General features: G+C 45.4%; 1 protein-coding gene across 1 annotated transcript in view; it reads left to right on the forward strand.

Moving 5' to 3' along the window:
- The window catches only part of ZFHX3 (zinc finger homeobox 3), a 229,003-nt gene that overhangs the window by 134,716 nt on the left and 78,847 nt on the right, over window positions 1-15,440 (forward strand).

The raw sequence follows: 15,440 nt of genomic DNA on the forward strand, positions 1-15,440 counted from the left end.
GACTGTGCTCATGCTGTCCCATGTGCTGGTGTGAACAAGCATTAGGCCCTGCCCCTCAGTTCCCAGCCTCTTGAAGATTTGATCTCCTGACATGGCCAGATGTCCTTTAAATACTGTCCTGGATTTCTCGTCGGTGCCACCTGGTAGATACTGAGCAATTGACTTCCCACTCCAGACCTCTCCTGATTGCACGTTGTTGAATGTCCTGGCCCAGCTGGGGACTCGGGGCCGTTTTTCATCTCTCCGTCGCCTGCAGCACCCTCTCAGCCACTGAGCCGCGTGGCTGCGTGGGGTTTTTATTTTTAATGTTAATGTTATCAGATGTCACATTTTTTATGGCTTTTAAAGGCAAAAATGATATAAACCTTATTATGAAAAATGGCACGATCCTGTCCCATCTTGTTCCCCAGAGCAGTGGCTTTCAAGTTTTAGTTGTTTCTTTACTGACCTATTTCCATATTTCTCAACATGCTTCTATTACTATCGTTTTAAAAAAAAAAAAATTTTTTTTTTTTAGACATTATCTATTGGCTTTCTGCTCTGGAAGATGAGGATTTCACTAGCATGCCATGCTACAAATCCACTCACTCGTACCCACTCACACACTCCCCATCCACAAACTCACACAGACACCACGCACACAAGCGCTCCCTACTCCACGCACACACACGCGCACTCGCACACACCGCACCCACACTCCCCAGCCCCCCTCTGCGCGGTCTTCTCCTCCCTCCATCTTCCATTATGATTAAATAATAATTTGGGGTTTTATTAATATTCAGTGTTTTCATTATTCCAACTCTATAAATATTAATCACAGCTGAGCCATGTAGAGTTTTATAATTTCATTTACCTTCTTGTACAACTTTTTGTTTTCCCTGGTTTTCTAGGTACCTCTGATTAATTCATGGCTAACCTTCTTCCAAAGCAGATAATTCCTGACCTCTGAAGGGTCTGCTGTCTCTGTTGTTCTTGCAGCTTTGTGTCGTCCAGGGGGCCTCCCTCCCGAGCCCCTGGAGACCCCTCTGCCCACCTGCTCCTGGCTCTTGCTTGCTTCCTTCTCCACATAAGTGAAACTGGGCTCCCGTGTGACAGGATGTACCTGAGTTTGCACGTGTTTCCTGTCGCGGTGGTAAGGCCAGTCCTTTTGAGTCAGCGTGAATCATTTCTTCGGGAAAGTGCTGTTGAGTACTGGAATCATGTTTGTCGCCTCCAGGTCACTGCTAGTCTGTCCCCTCCCATGTGTTTTGCAAATGCCTCTTCCGGTTAAAGTCCGAGTGCCTTAATTCCCGGGGCTTCTGCTTTGTGTCTGACGCCATCCCTGTGGGTGCTCTCAGGGGCGAGGGACGGGGCACGGCACCCGCAGAGAGTCTCTGCCCAAAGACTGAGACCGTTGTGCCATCTGGTTCTGGGGGTCCCTGTTCCCCACCAGGGCATTTGGCCTCTGTTTGATTCCGCCACTTCCCGTTATTCCCCTGTTGAGTCATTTCGTAGGATTCTCCTTCCTCAGCTCGTATGCGCAGACCTATTTATTTCAGGGTTGGTTTTGTAAAAAAATGTTTTTTGGCCAGTTCTGCACACGTCATTGTTTTAATCTTCTGTTTAAAGCTGGTCCCTTTCTCCCCTCAATTCTTTCTTTCACTCCGCTCAGAATTCCCTTTTTATTAATGAGGTGCCCCAAACTAAATAGTGTACAGCTGCCATTTCACCCGGGGTCTATGGGCTGGAACAAACAGCTCCCTGTTTTGTAATGTAGCACTTCTGTTTATGCAGTCGGCTCTGGAACTGCTCTGCTTTCTGACACCACTGCCTTCCGGGTTTCTCTCATGTAATGCGTATTAGGGTCCCCCCCACCTCGAAGTGTATGAGCAACTTTGGTCTAGATGATAGACTTCCTCTCTGTATTTCAAAATCCTTTTGCTATTGTCTTTGGCCTTGAGTTATGTTTTTGCTCTCCACCCACCTCCCTCCCTCTCTACTAATGACAAAAGGGACAAGTTCTTAGGTAATTTTCATGTTAACATTAACAGTAACTTGGTGCTGTTTTGGAAACCCTTTTAGGAGAACTCATCTTAAAATAAATCCTCTCCCTCTCACTCCGAGGGATTGGCTCTTAAAAACTTCCTGAAAGAATGTCTTCAAGAAAAGGGACATTGTGGACATGGTAGAGTTACAGACATTGAAGGTCATCAGCTTCAAGTTTTGTCAACACAGACTTCATAAGATACTCCCAGTTTTCTCCTTTCAGCATAAGGATCGGGCCTCAATCTTCAGCTAGAAACGTCATTTCCGTAGCGTAAGGAAATCTCAGCGAGGCTTAGGCGCCTTTGGGAGCCTGCCTGTCCCGACTCTACGCTACTTAGAGATGGTTGTGCTGTCTAGAGTTTTTGATTCCAGTATTCGGACGTCATCTAGTTAAATGATAGCGTTCTTTCTTCTTCCTTTTCTTTCTTGCTCTGTTGTTCACCCAGAAAGTTTTACACACAAGCCACCAGAAAGAACTTCCTTTCCTTTTCTGAGCTCAGGACCTTCTACCTCAGTTTCATATCACCTTCTGTAGGTATCAAGACTCCCCTTGCCGAGGCTGGTAGAGTGAACTTTAGGTGGGTTCTTCCCTGTGATGACAAAAATGTCATCTTTTCAAATTTTACTTGTTAACATAAGCCAACATGTTTTCCAGTCAGTTAATGAAGTTCACCATTTAGTCTGTCAACCCGCATGAACGTGAATGTGGGGGAGAAATTGTGAGGGTCTCCTCTGCCCTCCAGAACTTCGTGGTCGTGGCCAGGATTTACAGCTGCCGCTGGCCACGTAATCCTTGGAGAGGCCTCGCAGCCAGACATAGCATCGCCATCCTGCCCTGCACCAAAAGGCTGAGTCTTGGCTGCCAGCAGTGTGCTAGGCCACCCTCGTCTCCGTGGTCCTGCTTGTGGACAAGCTTCACCCTTATGTCAGTGGGCAGGCCTAGCACTGTATTGTATAGTCTTTAACCTGGTGTGCTGATGTTTGTGGTTATGCTATGAACATGCACACGCACATGTGCACACAACACACACACACACACACAGGGCCTTCCCATTTTTAAAATGGCTCGGAAATACACGCCTCAGAGAACAGAAAGTATCCTAACCAGATGAGGTGTCCCCCCAACCCTGACTTTTTTATGTGACCTCGTCTTTTGATTATTGGTTTGCATGCGTTTTCTGCAAGACCAAGTGGTCTCTTGACTTTGTTGGGATTTGGTCTTTTCACTGCATCCCTACACACAGGTAGAGACAGAGAGAGCCTGTGTTTGTGAGCCGACGCTGGGCGAGATTTCTCAAGTGCCAGCGTTGGCTGTTTACTTCCCCTTAGTTGACCAGAAGCTCTTGAAAGATGGAAAGTTCTCATAGGTGGGTCGTGTGTAGGATCAGCTTCCCTGTGTGCTTATTAAAAAGGCATTTCTGGCTCCCGGATGAAACTGTAGTTAATTTCACTCTCTCGCTGCCCTGAGCTTCGAGAAGACAAGAGGCGCTTTGTGCTTCCGCCCTCGTCCTTCCTCCTCCTCCTCCTCCTCCTCCTCCTGCTCCTCCACTTCCTCCTCGGGATTGCCATCTTCCGACAATGCCCACTCCTTCACTCGTGCTAGCTACGTTTTTTTTTACACAGGCACAGGTTTCAAAACTTTGCACAGAGGTCATTTAACGATTCTTTATTTCGTGCCTCCTGTGTACATTATGTGTGGAGGGACACAGCTGCCATCTCCTCTCAGCTCTCGTATCCGGATACGCTGCTTGAGACGCCATCCCAGGCGTGCGAGGCAATGGGGTGATGACTCAGTGTGCAGAGGGCACGGCACGCTCATTCAGAGTTTAGGAGACTATTTTGCTTGGAGCAGAAGACGGCATCCCCCTTTATGACACATCGTTGGCACTCAAGGTAGTGAATTCCTGGGGTCAGGGAGGCAGAGGCAGCTTGCCAGGCGATGACGTGGTTTTGGTGACAACCTGTACTGAAACAGTCACTAGCTGTGCTCGATGGAGCATCTTTCTGAATTAAGTTTCAGGGAGTTCTGTTTGCCTCATATAGCTTTAGAAAATACTGTTTTCAACTTTCTCCTTCAGATTTATTTTTCAAAATTGGCATAAGACTGCCCTCTAAATATGAAGTATATCTTTTTTTGTGTGAAAATAGCTAAATTATATGCAATTTCAGTGTAATTTTTCTCATGGCACTAAAATATGTTGTTCCCATTTCTGTAATTCTGAAGCATTGTTTTTGTAAAACCAAACAGCTATGTCTTTTTTCCTTTTTACTGTACATCTTATTGACAGGGCTTGAGAAGGGCATAGGGATAATGTGTTTCTAACTAGAGAAGTTAAATATGAGAGCACATCAGAACAAATTGGGGTGACTGAAATTTTAAGCACTTACGAAGGGATAAAGAAAATAGGAATTTATCTGTTATAAACACATTCCGTGACAAAGGACTATTTGGACAAGGATTGTAAACTTCAGGGTGCTTTTAGAAAGATACTTTATAATACAAGGATAAAGCGGGATCGTTATCGAATGGAAGATAATATAATATTGTTAAATGAAAAATGGAGTTTACAGAATAACATATAGCTTGATTTTATTAAGTATCTTTCTTAAAGCATTTAAAATAACCATCCTAAGCAAAGTCTGTAATTGGCATATCTGGCTGTTTTGTGAGTGGGATCTGTGTATGTTTCTGGAATCTAATAGCGTGTCAGACACAAGGCAAGAGCTCAGATATTGGTGGAGCTTATGGATAGAGGTATTAGCAGAATCACTAACGATGTACCAAACAGTAAATCCTGGTTGTCTTTTGTTCATGGAGGTGGTTTTCTGTTTGTCAGTGTGTAGCCTATGTAGTTTGATTACTGTCTGATTCTCTCGCATTTTGTATCTACATGAAGAGGACAGGAGTAGTTTTTAGGGTGTATACTGTCTTGTTTTTCTGTTGGAGTAGAGTTCCTGATTTGCCTTAATTAGTCCTCTAACAATCTACAAAGGTCAGTGCCAATTGCCTGTTCATTTACATTTGTAATTGTGATGGCTTCTGATTACTCATTGCTTGTCTTAGTCCTTTCTCTAAGTATAAGTTACCGCATCCTCCCCCACCCCACTACCCCCCTACACCACACACACCCATGTACCAGTCCTCTGTGGAAGCCGAGAATCTGACTCTTCATACGAGACAGCTTTGTAGCGATGGCTTAGCGTTCTCTGGAACTTTAGTGTCTATTATGGAAAGACATCTTGGAGAGGCTGTTGCTTCTAAGTCGGGGACGTAACGAAGTCAGAGTCAGGGAAATTACGTCAATACCAGGCAAGAAACCTGAGAGCCATTATCTGGGAGCCTTCTTGAACTAGGTAATTAAGAGCAATTAAACTTTTTTGCTGGCTCTCTGCAAACTATGCTGATGATCTGGTCCGTTGGAAGGTGGGCACGTGCAGAGTGCCATTCCACTGTCGTCTCATGCTTCTGGTCTATAAGGGTCCCTCCAGAGAGAATTTGACATCATCAGGATAGTTGCTGGGCTCTGGGACCAGCATCTACAGCTAATCTACTTCCTCTCTGTCTTCTAAAGGACAGACAGGTGTTCGCACCGAGACATGGCACCTTTTAGAAATTGTCTAAGACCTGGCTGCAGTAGCCTGAGTTGCAATGATTCTTACTCACTCATCTTTTCGTAGTCTAGATCCGCCATTCACTAGCTGCTTTATTTTTATTGGATGATCAAAGCCACCAGGGTTTTTCTGTTTTATTTCCGTATATAAAACGGGAGCATACATTGCCCTGTATGTTGGACTATACATATGACAGTATATCGCCGGGCCAGTTAGCCTTATTCTTGGTGGGAGCTCCATGTTGTCTCCCATACTGTCCCCTTGGATAGCTGGTAGTGCGTGTCCTCATGGCCACCCAGCACTGCTCACTCTGAGCGGCAGCAGCACCATAGCACCTGGCTTTTAGGGAGGGTGATACCAAGGGGCATAGCAAAAAATGAAAGAAAAAGACACCTGCTGGTGGTTCCTGGAATTAGAAGAGACAGGTGTATGTGGGGGGGTGAGCATTTGGGGTCCCCTATTTAAGGAGGTGAATGTGCCAGAGATCCCAGGAACACAGGAATCCCCAAGGGAGACAGAACTTCATGTGACACCGAGCATTATCCTAGTGAAACCTTTATGCCAAGTCAGCTTTGAGGGGGTTTCCAAGGACCCCGAAAGTCTGAAACTTGACCTTCACGTGAACCTGGATCTCTAGCCAGTGAGTGGGTGTTTTTGCTGGATTGGGGTTTGGGGTTCTGTGTTTGGATTTCCTTCGAGGGGAGTAGCCTTGTGGTGGTGACAACTGTAGCAGAATGCCGTGGTCATCACCTGCTGTCCGTTGTCGTATGTGCAGATCCCTGCGCCCTGCCTCTGCACTTAACACTTTCTTTGTTGCCCAGTGCATTTTTCAAGAGAAATAATGACTTGTACTTGTGTTGCCTTTAGGAAAAGTGCAAAGAATCCATTTCTTGGGCTACTTACAGCCTATGTTAAACTTGTCCCTGACCTTAGTAGGAGGCCAGGGAGGAAAATAGAACATGCATCTCTTTGCTTACAGAAATAGCTCAAAGACTTCTTCTCAGCCTTACAGATGTGAAGGAACCCCCTTCAGCTGTGACCCAATTATGAGAATTATAGTCTCACACAATTTTTTTTCAAGCATCAACTTGCAATGGAAAGTTTTTTGGCCTTGCAAATCAGTGTGAGCGCTGTCTACAGGTGTCTGGTGCTTGGACTTCCAGATTTCTTGAGAGCAGCAAGGAAGCTTCTCAAGGTTCTCTGGCGGCCTGTGCAGTACGGTAGCCACAAGCCACATGCGGCGATTTAAGTTTAAACTTATTAAAGTTAAGTGAAAATTTAAAATTTAGTTTCCCTGTCATACATACCAAATTTCAAGAGCTTAATAGTGGCATGTGACTCACGGCTGCCTTGTTGGACAGCACAGATTCAGAGAATAGTTCAGAAAGTTCTATCGGACAGCCCTGGGTTCTCACTGGAACCCCTCAGATTTCCAGTCGGGCGAGGCCGGGTTTGGGCGGTGTCCTCCATGAAGGTCTTGGGCCTCCATTTTAAATAATATGGTGCCTACTTTCTGGACAAGGTGTATCTGTTATTGCCTTTCCATCTCTCTCTTTCCTTTCTTCAGTTTTTCTCGGTATGGGAGAAATATGTTCTCAGATAGGCGTTTAATTTTGGTTTCGCCACTTAAGCCTGTTCCATTAGCAGTTATGAGGGAGTTTGAAAGGACTTTGTAAAGATGTGTCTTTCAGAGTGAACGTTAAAGGGCTTTTTGTAGTTTTATACCTCGACTATCTTGAGACCTTTTGTGTATATGTTAATAAAAGGAGCTCTTTATTGCTTTTAAGGGATCCTGACCTCTGCTTTCATTAGAATATTAAAAATTGGATGGTGTCTAATTTTCCTTGGATCGGGCTTGTCTGTTGTTTTAACTCAAAATTTTATCCAAAATTATCTTTTTATGAAGATAAAAAAAAAAATCTCTGTATTTTTCTCTCACCTTTTTTGTTGGTTTAATATTCCGTGCTCAGGACAGATCGTTTTCCTTATGGACCGCCTTAATTCGCTACGGCTACCATAACAAAATACCACAAAACAGTAGCTCACACAACAGAAATGTGTCACCGTTCTGGAGGCTGGAGGTCCCGAGCGAGGTGTCGGCAGGTCCCGAGGCCTCTCTCCATGGCTCGCAGACGGCCACCTTCTCCTGTCCTCACGTGGCCTGTTCTCCGTGAGTGCACATCTCTGCCGTCTTTCTGTGTGTCACAGCCTCCTCTTCTTAGAAGGACACCAGTCAGATTGAATTAGCGCCCCCCCAAGGGCCTCGTTTTAACTCGATCACCGCTTTAAAGGCCCTGTCTCCATAAAGTCACTTCTGAGGTACTGGGGGTCAGAGCTTCAGCGTATGAATTTGGGGAACGCGTTTTGATCCACAGCAGGAGCTTTCAGACATCTGAAGGCAGCTTCTTGTTTCTTTTGTGGTCCCTCCGGATGCGAAGGACGATGGGATGTGCTGGTGGGCACAGAGATGAAGGGAAGCGGGAAGGACCCTTCACGTAGCCCCCAGCCGCGTCGTCAGTGCCCATGGGTCCCTCGTGGGCTTTCCGCTCTCAGCTCTTGGCCTTGACGAGGGTCTTGGCATGTGAAGAAACAGCGAGCTTCTTGGGAGGGGCCTCCAGATGAAGCTGAAAGCGCTGGAGGACACTTGTTAGGGCAGGAAAGGGGTTAGAGCACTGTGTCAGCCGAGCCTGTTGTATCCATGCATCTTTTCTCGCCGGTCCTGACACAGCCTGCACTCAGGTCTCCTGCTGGTAAGCCCCCAGGGGACATCCAGCCGGCCCCCTGCGAGGATATTCTTGTGCCAGCTTTACCCAACTGGTGTCCAGCCTATCACCATCACTGGAGCCTTGTGAGGCACTTAGGTGACAAGAATGTGGCCTGGCCATCGGCCATGCAGACTTATGTCCACCCTAGGCATTTTTATGGTAATAACATGCAATTTGCAGTAGAGTGAGCTAGAATTTGGGTTGACGGGTCTTAAATTAATAACAAAACAACTAAGGCTGTGTAGGTGGTAAAACTCAGAACAAAATCAAAATCGAGACCAAGATTTTTTTTTTTTAAAGGGCAGGAGAGAGACGTTAGAAGAAGGATGAGCAAGGGCTGAAGAGAGTTTGGAAATGAAGAGGTAGAGACAGTATTTGGCTTTCTATGCTTCTTTCCGAAAAGAACCGTGGCTGGGGAAGGTGCAGCTCAGTAGAGCCCGGAGGTGGCGTCCATTTATGCGGCACACGCGGGCGGTCCCTTCGTGTGGACAGGCACCTCTCCAGGCTCTGGGAAATCTGCCAGGGGGAAAAACACAAAGTCCCCTCTAGTAGTGGGGGACAGATATCAAATAAATATAGACTCTCAGGCGTGCAAGGTGCTATAAAGACGGAGTCAGGCGGGGTGGGGTGAGATGGGGAGCTGCATTATGCACGGTGTTCCGAAAAGGCTCTCTGGGGAGGCGACATTGGAGGATGGTGAGCGAGAGCATCCAGGCGGAGGGCCCAGCAAGCGTGGCGCCCCTGCCCCCTCGGCTGGCGGGAGGAGCGGGAAGGCGGGCAGAGGCCTGGAGAGGAGTGAGCGTGCTGGGGGATGTGGTCTGCGCAGGGTGTGGGGAACAGAGTGACTTCCACTGTTCAGGTTCCTATGGAAACGACTTGCAGGTCCATCGTAGTTCAGATGTGAGTTGTCTCCCTCCCGCTCACCCCATCACCACCTAAGTAAAGGATCCCCCCAGGCAGGGAAGAGAGGGCGTGGCATAGCGTGCAGTCTCCCTAGGAACCTTGCGAGCAGGGACCACTGCAAGGAGAAGGCGCCCATGGGCCCTGGGATCGGGATCGCTCTGGAGTTCTCTGCTTTAGCCCAGGGGTCAGCAGTCCCCCTAACCACTACTCCCCAAAAAAGACCCAAAATCCTTTCCTGGAGTGATTGCCTGAGCGAGAAGCACATTGAGACTTTTGTCCTTTTGACCTGAGGACGAGCTGTCTGCACTATAATGTAAACACCGAACTGGAAGAACGAGAAGCTGGCTCTGGCCAGAGTACGTGTTAGGATGACTAGAGCAGAGTAAGGACCTTTCATCTCCTCCTACCCTCCGCCCTCTGATGGACCTTAACTCCACAGAGCATCTGGGCATGGAAGATGGTGATGCGTTTCTCCAGCACTAGAACTTCGTTGCACCACGTGCCATTGTCATCCAGCCAGAGCTCAGCGCCCCGACACCTTTGTTCTCCTGGTGTCCCCGGTGCCCAGAGGTCATTATCCCCTTCGGGAGGGTCTGACGACCCAGCTCTGACGCGTGTGTCTAGCCGGCTTTTGACAGACAGGCCTGATCTCATTCTGCAGCTGTTGTATTCTCCCCGGACATGGGCCCAGACCCCAGGTGGCTCTGCAGACTTCATCAGAACACTTAAGACTGGGGAGATTTGTGCCATACTGTACTGTTTCCTCTGAGCTTTTCCTTAGTCAGGAACGTGGCCGTGTGTGTGTGTGTGTGTGTGTGTGTGTGTGTGTGTTTGCGTGCGTGCATGCGTGCGTGTGTGTGTTTGCGTGCGTGCGTGCGTGTGTGTGTGTGTGTGTGTGTGTGTGTTTTGCCGGTAGATGGTGCGCAGGCGCAGGGCTTCCAGAGATGGTGTGCAGGCGCAGGGCTTCCAGTCTATGCTGTAAGGCTAATTGAGAAACAGTGATTTTTTTTTCAGTAACTGCTTTGGGGCCAGTCCTCTCCCCCGTCAGGGTCTCCATCCCCTAGAGACTGCCAGGCTTATGTTGAAAGACCCCTGGAGAGAAAGATGTTGGTGTACATCATGGGTATTTGGAAGGAATGTTTCATCCACACCTGGCTGCCGTGTGTGTGGACAAATTTAATTTATTTTTAAAAATCTAGCCACAGGCAGCCTTTTCTGTTTGTTTCCTTAGGGGAGAAGAAATTGAAGAGCAGCAGTAAGCTCTGGTTTGCATTTGTTTTCTTCCAGATTTGACCAGCCAGCAGAAGAGAGATTATCTCTAAAGGATATGAAAGGTTTAATCATTTTAATTTTGTTTTTATTAAAGTTTATCATAACTTTTTTCCCAACGTGCCCCAGTAGAACAGAAGGGAGAGAGAGGAGGTAATATAAATATACACAAACCCCCAAGCATTTGGTTAATAAAACTCCCTAATGGGCGGCACCACATGGGGAGGAAGTGGTTGGTTGGCTGGGAACAACAGGCTGACCAGGACACGCCGTAACAACACTGAAACGTGGCCAGCATCTCATAAGCTTCCTGTCCACCTCCAGCAGACACTTGTCGTGGGGAGCTCCTGGCTTTCATTAAACAGAAAGAGGGGAAACTCCAACTGTTGACTTATTCTATCCCAGCTCTCAAGCCATTTCTAGCTAAAGAAGTCTAAGTTTACTGAGAACAGTAACATTTACTTCCGTTAGGTTCTTTTGCCCTTTATCATGACAATGAAATATATGAACCTTGATCTTCTGAAGACTTGCTTTAGCCCCAAACCCTGAAGTTGTGCATGTGTGTTTTATGAATTAGAAGAGTTGGGATAAAAATAGTCGTTAGGTTTTGGATAGAAATGCTGTCTTGTAAATTATGGTGAAACAGAGTAGGCAGGATTCTAGATTAACAGGACTCTTGGTTCATTTTCCTTTTAGGGCAGTAAAATGAGGGTATCTCTAAGTTAATTCAGTTTTCCAAAATCGCCTGAGTGTGGACTGCAGTCACCACAGGCTCAGCACAGTCGTCCCTCATCTCCACGGCTGTAAAACTCCGCAAAGGCTTGGCTGTTTGGAATTCCAGCTCCGAGACCAGGCAGGATGTTGCATCACCTGAGAATTACAAAATTGTGTATACTCTTCTGTTCTCATGAAGGCTGGAAATCTGACTTGTACCCTTTCGCCACTTTTTAAGGAGTTAGGATTAAGACATTGTCGTCTTGTTAAACCTGACTTAAGCAGGGAGTTCACTTAACCTTGATATATACCAGTCTTGAAGTTTTTGGCTACATTAGGGCTTTATAGCACTTTGTCCACTGTTTTTATGGGGAGGATGGTTTGTTCATCAGTGGAAAAACAGCTTTTCTAGTGGCAGTTGTGACTCCAGTTCCTTGAATCAAGTAGAAACTGCATAGAGGAGGCTTCCACCTGGCTACTTGTGTGAGTCAGTGACCTGGCACCTGCAGGCTGTGTGGACAGTCATGTACTCCATCAAGGTTCTCTTGGGGTCTGGGGACGCCCCTGGGCTTCAGAGCTATGTTGGGTGGAAAGCTCTCCTGCAGGGCTGGGTTCAAGCCACATCAGGTCTGTCCTCTGAGAAAGAGCCCAGAGGCTGCTCCACGTTTGCAGGCGTTAGCTGCACCCAGCTTGCTGTGTTCCAGGCAGAAGGCCCAGCAGCCTGTAATTTGGGAATTCTCTTATGAAAGTTACTTGGACCAGTGAGGGGCAGCTTTCTCGGTCATTCTCAGCTAGAACTGTACACCGTAGACGAGAACAAACGCAGGCTCATGTCACTCCCTGCAGGCTGTTATCACAGGTCGGGCAATGCTCGGTGAGAGGGAGAGGCCCAACTGCTCCCCTATGCTGGTCTGTCTCAGGTTGGACTGGGTGACCACAGAAATTCTGGTTTGTATATGAGCTCCTGGGCCCAGATTTTCGAAGTTGTAGAGAGTATGAAAGTAGTAGAAGGTGGGGAAACAAAAAAATTCTTTATTTCAAAGCATTTAACTGAGAGTTGCAGAGGCACCCTGTCCTCAAGAGTGGCTCAGATGAATTAGGGGCTTTATTTTTCCTCTCACAGACTCGGGAGGAGGGCAGTCAAGTGCAGGAGTGAAGGCCCCTCGGGGTCAACAGGGATCCAGCTTCCTTCCATCTTTCCCCACAGCTGCCCCCGTGCTCTCAAGATGGCCAGTCCATCTGTGCTCTAGGCAGGAGGGTGTGGGAAGGCAGAAGTACACGCACCCCTCTTTAAAGCGCTTTGCCTAAAGCCTTAGCCAGTTACTTCCTCTTGGCATCTTATTGGCTGGAACTGGGTCACATGACTCTCTGACACAGTGGAGACTGGGAGATGCAGTTTTTTTAACTGGGGGTGTTGCCACCCCGAAGAAAATGAGTGTTCTATTCACAAGGAAGAAAAGTTATTAGGAAGGCAATTAGGAGCCTCTGCCACATATCTTTTAAAAGATGAGGGGATTAAGTAAACTGTGCTATCAGTGTATGGTGGAAATTTGGGTACCCATTAGGAATAACTTTCTCGATTAATATTTAAGGATATAGAAGAAAGCGCATTAGACAAGGAAGCAAGACAACATCATACGTAATTATCCTAGTTTCTTTCAAGTATATATAAATATACTGAGATGTTATCACTGATTACGGGTGATTTTTATTTTATTTGCTCTTTTGTGTTTTCATGATTTTCAACAACAGGCAGACTTCAAGTGTAAGGCATAGATAACTCGGTAGTTACTACCTCATGTATGACATGTACATGAAGGAAAGATTAAAATGAATAGTAAAGTAGTAAAATCTAAGCATCTCGATAATGGAATAATGAGGAGTAACTGTAGTGCTATGGATTCATCAAGAACAAATCCCATCATACTAATAGGATAAAATGAAATAATGTACATGGATTCTCATTGCAAAGGGAAGTTCAAGTGCAAACGTACATTCTGGGGGCTCTAAATGTGTATCAGAAACATTCACTGTTCTCCCCAGGCATCTTTTCAGGGTTACTCAGTGGCAATTCTTTTCCCCATTTTTGCATTGGAACTACTGGGGCATGTTGAGCTTTGCAGCTGTTGGTTAAGCACCTGTGAGTCAGAATTCCTAGTTTCTGCGATAGTATATAAGAATAGAATAAATGACTCCTGCCTATTATTTTTTGAGAGGATGTCTGTCCCTCCCCCCCGTCTCTCTCTCTCTCACACACACACCCCATTTTCCACGTCCTCCATTTTCTCCTTTACCACCTAGTCTGCCCTCTCGAAAGACAAGTAGGATTGCGAGTGTGAACATCATAGATGCATTAAAAACAGATACATGAAAACTCCTGTCTTTCCCATAATCTCCTAATCACATTCAGAGCCTAAAGAGAAATTTTCACAAGTGTTGAACCCTGACTAAAAGACTAATAAACAGAAATAATATATTGATTTCCGGGCTGTTCGTGTTGAGGGGACCTGCAGGTGCTGGTGAGAGTTCTGTTTTTATTTCACATTTTCATTAGTAACTTGAAAACAATAAGTAGTAAATGAAATTTGCATGCAATCTAAAATATTTATGCAGTAATGTGTATAACTGCAAATATTTAAGAAAAGGAAAATTATATAATTAGACAAGATGTTAGGACTCTTACTGTATTTTATTTGTACTTCTTGGAAAATTTTTCAATTTCGATGTAAGTTCAGACTTACAGAAAAGTAAAGAGTAAAAAGAATTCTCACATACTTTTACCCATATTTCCCTAAAGTTAACATTTTACCGCATTTGCTTTATCAAGTTCTCTCTGTCTCGCACACACTCTCATGCTCTGCGTGCATATGTAGAATACACACACGCACAGGTATACACATTTTTTTCTGAATCATTTCAGAGTAAATTTCAACAGGGTGCCATTTGATCTCGAAATATGTTAGTTGGTTTTCCTAAGAACAAGGACATTATCTTACATAACCACAGAAAATTTATCAAAATCAGAAAATTAACATTGATGGAAAACTACTAAGTAATCTATAGATCTTATTAAATTTTCCCAATAATACCATTTATATTGAAGAATTGTATTCAGAGCTCTGTCTCTTTAAAGTTAATCTAGAACAGTTCCTCAGTCTTTCCTTTGTCTTCGTTTACAATGTCAATATTTTATGAGTGCAAGTTAGTTACTTTGTAGGGTTTTCTTCAGTCTGAGTTTGTCTGATGTTTCCTTATAGGAATCAGGCTATGCATTTTGGTAGAAATTCCAAAAAAGTGATGATGTTCTTCTAGTACAGTGTATCAAGAGGGACATGGTATCGATTTATCTCATCGGTGTATTAACTTCGATCACTTAGTTACGGTGATAGTGATTAGTTATGTTAGTGATGAGTGAGTTAATGGTTATGGTTAGTGAATTACCCATTGTGAATTTACCATTTCCCCTTTTGTAATAAATGAGATGCATTGAGTCTATTTAATGAGGAAGTGAGTTTTTACATGGGATGATTTGGGAAAATATACTCTAACAAAAAATCAGTAGGTATATTTGGCAAAAAGAAAGTGGTGTGGTCATCGAAGTTGATTTTTAAAGCTTACATATTATTTGCCAGTTTCTAGGTGATTAGGTCAGTCAACTGACTAGAATAATCTCTAGAGATTATTCCAAAATGACAGATTTTGGAATAGAGATTTTTCCAAAATGACACTGGCCACCAAATAGCCAAAAAAACAAATTATATTATAAGAAGGAAAATCATTAGCGTGACCAGAGCCTGAGTCACGGGGTCTTAGGAATGTGAAAGTTGGTGCCGTGATAAGTCTTAATTCATCTCTAATTTCTATAAGGAAAACAAACACCTTTTGTCACCATTGCTGTGCTGTGTGTTCAGTGGGCCTCTGGCTGTGGAAGGCCCCGGCAGGCCAGCCCCGGGCCCGGATGGTGTTGGCAGCGGAGTGCAGGATTGCAGAAGGAAAAGCAAGGGCCCCTGAGTCCTGCTCGCTGTTCCATGTTTCCAGTTACCTCCAGTCCCACAGTATTTGTTAATGTCAGAGCATTTGATTAGCTTTCCCTCCTTCTCTGCTAAGTCTAATAAAAAGTCTAGGTCCTTGTTTCCTTCCCTTTCGTCTGCC

This window comes from Pteropus alecto, unplaced genomic scaffold (assembly GCF_000325575.1).
Source record: "Pteropus alecto unplaced genomic scaffold, ASM32557v1 scaffold42, whole genome shotgun sequence".
In the NCBI taxonomy this organism is placed as follows: domain Eukaryota; kingdom Metazoa; phylum Chordata; class Mammalia; order Chiroptera; family Pteropodidae; genus Pteropus; species Pteropus alecto.